Source organism: Embiotoca jacksoni, unplaced genomic scaffold, assembly GCF_022577435.1.
Source record: "Embiotoca jacksoni isolate LCO1_2020_lvr unplaced genomic scaffold, fEmbJac1.0.p SCAF_27, whole genome shotgun sequence".
Classification (NCBI taxonomy): domain Eukaryota; kingdom Metazoa; phylum Chordata; class Actinopteri; family Embiotocidae; genus Embiotoca; species Embiotoca jacksoni.
The window spans coordinates 3,234,545-3,240,737 of record NW_027185378.1 but is presented as its reverse complement, the minus strand read 5'-3'; positions in this window follow the sequence as shown (position 1 = coordinate 3,240,737).

Genomic DNA, 6,193 nt, shown 5'->3' with positions numbered 1-6,193 from the left:
AACAGACATAAACTGAAAAGGGGAAGTATCGGTCACAGCCGTTCACAAGATGTTTTCATTACAATGATTATCGCAGACATTTTTATGTAGTTTTTTAAAAAAAAAAACCTGATCAGTTTACAGGTAGATTTCTCGTTTCACCTGGAATGTGGCATTAAAGTATGTGTACCGCCTTCAAGAGTTCCTGTAAACTCATGTTGCAAGGTCAAAAAGTGAGAGGTGTAATAATCTGTCAGTGGTGAAGCAAGCTCTATACAAGGTACAGTATATAAGGCTACACGTTGGTGGAAAGTAATTTCGCGTATTTACTTCATCAATGTACCTTAGTTTATGTTTCTTTATTAATCTCTGCTACTTTTCAGAGGAAAATACTGTACTTTTAATTGCACTGCCTTAATTTGACAAGTGTAGCTGCACAAGTCACTTTTTGTGAACATGATCTCACATTATCAACCTTTGGCAAGCAGCTAAACTTTTTTCTTTCTTCTTATTAATCACCTCCTGACCCCTGTGGTTTGTCTAGGAAACGTTTGGAGGGCCCAGACCCCAATCAGTTTCACTTCATGCTTTAGGTGCATGTTTATTTTTTTCACTGCTTTATTAGCAATTAAGTAAAAGATGTGTGTACTTCTTCCACATGCTGTCTGTACAATAGCAGCTACACACAAAGCACTTTATTAGGAACACCTGTGTAATCTAATGAATCCAGAACAACAGCTGTGCTTGTCAAAAAAAGGGATACTTCTACTTTATCTTTATGTGTTAATGTTAATGGAATGAACAAAATATTAGGAACACCTTTCAATACAAAAAACCCACTTGTGACCTCAATAATAAAGAAACATCACCTCTGACAAAAACTAGGATTTATGGCAGCACTTTTGTTTTGGATTGTATTGGATAGCTCAGGAATTCCTAATAGAGAGCTCAGTAAGTGCATATGAGTATATAAATGCACTTGTAACAGTGAGATCTTTACTAATATAGTCTTAAAAGTGAATTGAACAGCTTCAAAGTACTTCCTACTGCTATAATTTTGGTATCTAAGTTGCAGATTGGTACGCAGCTGTCAAGGCAATAATAAAACAAACTATAAACAATAATAAACAGCAAATATAAAACAAATTGTAATTAAACTAAATTATATATACTTTATTTTAATCAGGTGTCATAAAATGTAAAATATTGGTCATCGACTGCAACTTTTCCAAACCAAAGTGTTGTCTTCTTTTTTCATCTGTTTTAAAAAGATCTAAAGAATTGAAAGTATCCAATATTTTGCCAAAAATAGCAGAAATTCACAGAAAATATCCTTTATGACCAACAGGTTGCTCATCACTGAGCTGCTGTATATTTATGGAGCTGCATGCAAACCTAAAATAAAACCCTCAGCTGTTGACTCAGAGGCAGGTAAGTGTGCCAAAGTTCGAATAACCCAAAATCCAAAGATGATTTCAGGCCCTGTCGAGTCATTTACGTCCAATAGAGGGCGATAGGGGCCATATTAGTTATTTCACAAAAACTATTAATGTGCGGTGGTTGACATTTATTTTTTTAATGCAGGAGACAGAAGTTAAATGAAGCTCAAAGTGTGATGATATAAACATTTCAGATTTGTTTCCTGCTGCGGTTTGGCCCAGATCTGACATCTGCTGCATCCCAGAGACCGAAGAATCATGGAGAGAAGTGGTGAAAGCTTTAAACAAATTGCATTTTAAGGTATATGTGCACAAAAAGAGGAAAGAAAAGAAAAGAGACCAAAACATCCATAATTTTTGTCCCACTTCTTAAATCGAACCAAAATCTTTACAAAAAGGAAACATACTAGAAAGGTTTTGTTTACATAAGAAATATATTACTGTTTCACATTTGATTTCACACAAACAAACACTAAACAGTGCGTTTAACATGGACAAAGCAAGTTTATTTCAATCATATAGCACATTTTATTAGACCATAACTCAGTGTTAACAAATAAAATGTCACATGGGATTACAAGACATCACCATTTACCCTCTGACATCACTATGGTATGGACAATTAATCCTAATTTTCTATTTAATTGTTGACTAAACTGCAAAAAAATACATGCCATAATTGAAAAGTTTATCCTGATAAAGGTATTCTTCCTTTATTTGGCTAGTTTAGTAAAGCTTATTCTGTGTACTTGAGTATCTGTATTTGGTGCTTCTTTATACCTCCACTCCCACTAGATCTCAGAAGGAAATATTGTGCTTTCCGTTACTTTCATTTACCAGCTTTTTCCTGAGTTTCGATTCACGGTACGGTTTAACTGGTTTTGCCTGCAGTCCAGGGATTTCCACAGCGCCGCTTAACTCAGCAGCAGCTCTGCCACACAATGGCTGCTATTGAGCACCGGCATCAGATTAGTGTTGCATAATGAACGGAGAGCTGTGGCGTGAATGGTGTGTGTCTGCGAGCCCAGATGTCCACGAGCTTAGACCAATCTGTAGATTATACTGCAGCCTTCTAAAACCCTTGTCATGTTGTCAAAGATGTAATTGAGATCATTTGATAATGTCTGTTGTATTGAGCTGAGCAAAGGGAGATTAAAAAAAAAAAAAATCTTTACTCCATTATTGGTATCTTTTCATTCAAATATACTCAGTTTGTGTTTATCCAATCAATTTGCATGTTGTTACCACAGAAACTGCTTGAAAAGGGCAGGTAGTGGCAACGAAATGTGCCTTCTCTTATTTGAAACTGCATATTAAATTATGTTATCCATCCATTATCTATACCCGCTTTATCCTCAACAGGGTCCGTACAGAAAGGCCCAGGCCCGGATTCAAACCCGGAACCTTTTTGCTGTGAGGCGACAATGCTAAGTTCTGCACCATTGTGCCACAATTAGCAAACAAATTATGTTATACTGGCCAATTCTTAAAGTATGTTGGACTATATGTTGCCCTACATTACATAATAATTTAAGTTGAAAGAAATTACTGTATGATGTGCTTTAAACTAAGTTATAGTTCAAGTTTGTTCTAATGAATGCTGTCTGTATAATGTAAGGCATCAGTGAAATATTAGTTTGCATGTTTGTTTGGTGTTTTGCCTGTCGCCATCTTGGATTTTTGGAGCTAGAAATGACCATATTTGGACAAGCCAAAGAGGAGCAAGGGGCTGGATCTGACCAAGAACCTGAGGACAGTATGCCACGCCCACCTATACCTGAAACCTGACTGCACCAAGGCATGTCAATCAAACAGACACACCCTTAAACATAGCTCTGTTTGAGGCCTTATATTTAACTGATGCTATCATTATTTTCAGAGGGAACACCAGTAAAATAATCAGAAGGAGTAAACTTAGCAAATGACACCATCATGACTAGAGGAAAGAAAGGTATTGACTATGTATTTCATGAGAGAAGTTAACACTTTTTTAATGGAAGTCTACAGAATCAGAGATTTTTTGGAGCTGGCCCCCTGGTGGTATTGCACTTTAAGGCATTGGCTTCACTTTCCAGATCTAGAGACTACGTTCTTTTTTATATACAGTCTATGGTTGATAGATATATTGAATAGTTATTTCTAGAGGGATTTTTAAAAAAAAATATTTATTGTTATTTTTTTGCTGTGTTTGAAAATGTAACACAAAAATTCATGTAAATCCAAAAGCTAAATTCACCTTTGGCCTGTTCACCCACTTTGGGAACCACTGGGTTATAAATAAGGTCCACGATTTTCTCTGCTCTGTGCTATTTTACAGCTCTTTAGTTGCTATTCTCTCTGTTACAGTCCTAGTTTCACACACCCCCGCACACACACACACACACACACAGAAACATCTACCACCCACATCGTGGCACGGTGTCACCTTTTACCCATGGGCAGCCCTGGAGTGAAGAAGAATCTCGATGCTGGTGCTCCTCGTTGGAATGCACCGACACCGATAGCTCGGCAGAGCTTCGACGCAACCACCGCTGAAATAACACGTTTTTATTCAGACAAAATACTACATGAAAATTGAAAATTATGCAGTTGACTTTTGTGCAAATTCGATCCATTCGCGTCGGTCCTCTGTCACCCGGTTTACAGGTGACCCAGACAATTCTGAGGTTTTTCTCCCAAATAATCACAGTCTCACTGGACAAGAAGTCACCTGAGAGAGCTGCACATCTGTCGTTGGTCACAGTGTTCGGGGCTTGTCGCTGCCTGAACTCGGCTCTTCAGAGACAGCAGAGCCAGGATCATCTATTGAACAAAGCTGCACCGCTGCGTCTGATGTGTCCATCCATTACAATGATCCAGGGTTGCCTTTTAAACTGTGTACAACATTGTAATTCCCAGAATCTCTCCTCCTTCATTTGCATCCTTTTAATTCTTCCATAGCTGCAGTGAATTCAGTGTCAGTCAAACATTTCCATCTCAGCTTGTTAAGAAGCAAGTTGCCCCAGATTTTGCATGTTTAAATTTTGTATTCAGTGGGTGTCTACTGTCACTATTTATAGGGGTTTTTATGTTGTTCCCCAGGATGCTGTGACAAAAAAACAACACGCCACACTTCTCTTTTAAGTTGCCCCGAGTGCATTTCAGTTCAGTTCCAGCTGTCTGACAACCAGCATTTCTGCTGCTGAGCCGGTTCATCCTTCTTATATCAGTCACAGAGGCTGACTGGTTGAAATGCATGTCAGCCATGATAGTCATAATGTTTATGAGGTCGAGGGGTCACTGTCAGGCAGAACGAAAACTACAAAACTAATTCATTGACTTTCCCAGCATTCCCTCGCAACAAACTTTTACATTCTGTCTGATCGACAGTAAAAGGCTCAACAGTATTATGCCATAACACCGGACCATTTCAGGTGGAAGAGACCCTTAATGGACATTTGTTCCCGCCAGATTTGGCTCTTACCTCTTTTTTCTCTTCCCCAAAAGAATATTAGATCAAATTTAATGTGCACTCTCTGCTCAAGTTTCAGATGCATGTAATTGCTGAGGCACCTGAAAAAGTGGTCACAAAAATGTTACTTTGAATACTTAATCATGAAATCTACAAATCTAAACTTTTTGACTGCACCATGTCTCTGTTATATCTGACAAATGCACAGGGGATTTTAATCCTGTGTGGCTAAACAATGCTTTCTCAGCCAATGTTAATTGTGTAGGAGCAATAAAGCATCATTACCGTATAGAGTACATTGTAGGGCATATCACAGATTTACCCACAGATGCAGCTGTAGTCTGAGCATATCAACCAGCCTCAACACAAACACCCAGGAAGAGGAGCTGCAGCTGCACTCACAGCCAGGGCAAATAAATGCATCATGTAAAGTGTCACATTGTCTCTTCTGTCTGGGTTTGGTCTGAGTTCTATCATGAAAAAAGGGCCCGATGGATATTTTACAAACTTTATGGGGCTCTTTCGTGTTTTTGTAAATTTATTCTCTTTTATATTGTGACATTATTCACCATACCACTTGTTATATCTCCAAATCTCTCTTTTCTTGGGGGATGTACCCTTAGAAACATGTGAAATATAAATTTTCTGTGTGTTTTATAGTTTTATTTTAGGTGCCTGAAAATTGAGATGAAAAAGCCTCATCTGAGATCATCTTCAGAGCATCAGGTGTCGGAGGAGGGATTCTGACATTAAAAGCATTTGGGATCCACTGTGTCAAACAACACAGCAAAATAAAATATTTAAGAATAGAAAAAAAAAAAAAAGAAGAGTCACCAGGCAGATGGCAGGAGAGTGTCAGCTACGCAAGCAAAGTGGAAGCTGAGTGATTTCTTTTTTGTGTCTTTTTCTTTATCTTTCTGTTAGGATTTCTGCTCTGTGACTCATTCTGTTTCAATTCTCGCAGCTCACAGGAGAGCAGAGAAAAATGAGAGGCAAAAACAGGTGAGGCGAGTTTTTATGCCTTTGCTGTCAGATACGGTTTCATGAAAATGGGTTGTTGGGGGGAAAAATAAGAAAAGAAAGAGACAAAAGATACACAGAGAAGATGAGCTTCAAAGAAAGGGAAGCTGACAGAAAAAAGAGAAAGCAGGGGAGAGAAAACTGAAGGCAGGACATGAAAAGAGTAAGACACAAAAGTCAAGCAGCAGAAAGGGAAGATAAGGTGAACCCTGTTGGATTTATAAAATGGGTTATAGGGATATTTAAAATGCATCACGTGCTGCAGTTTTGATAAAAAAAAAAAAAAACTCACTTGGTTTTGACC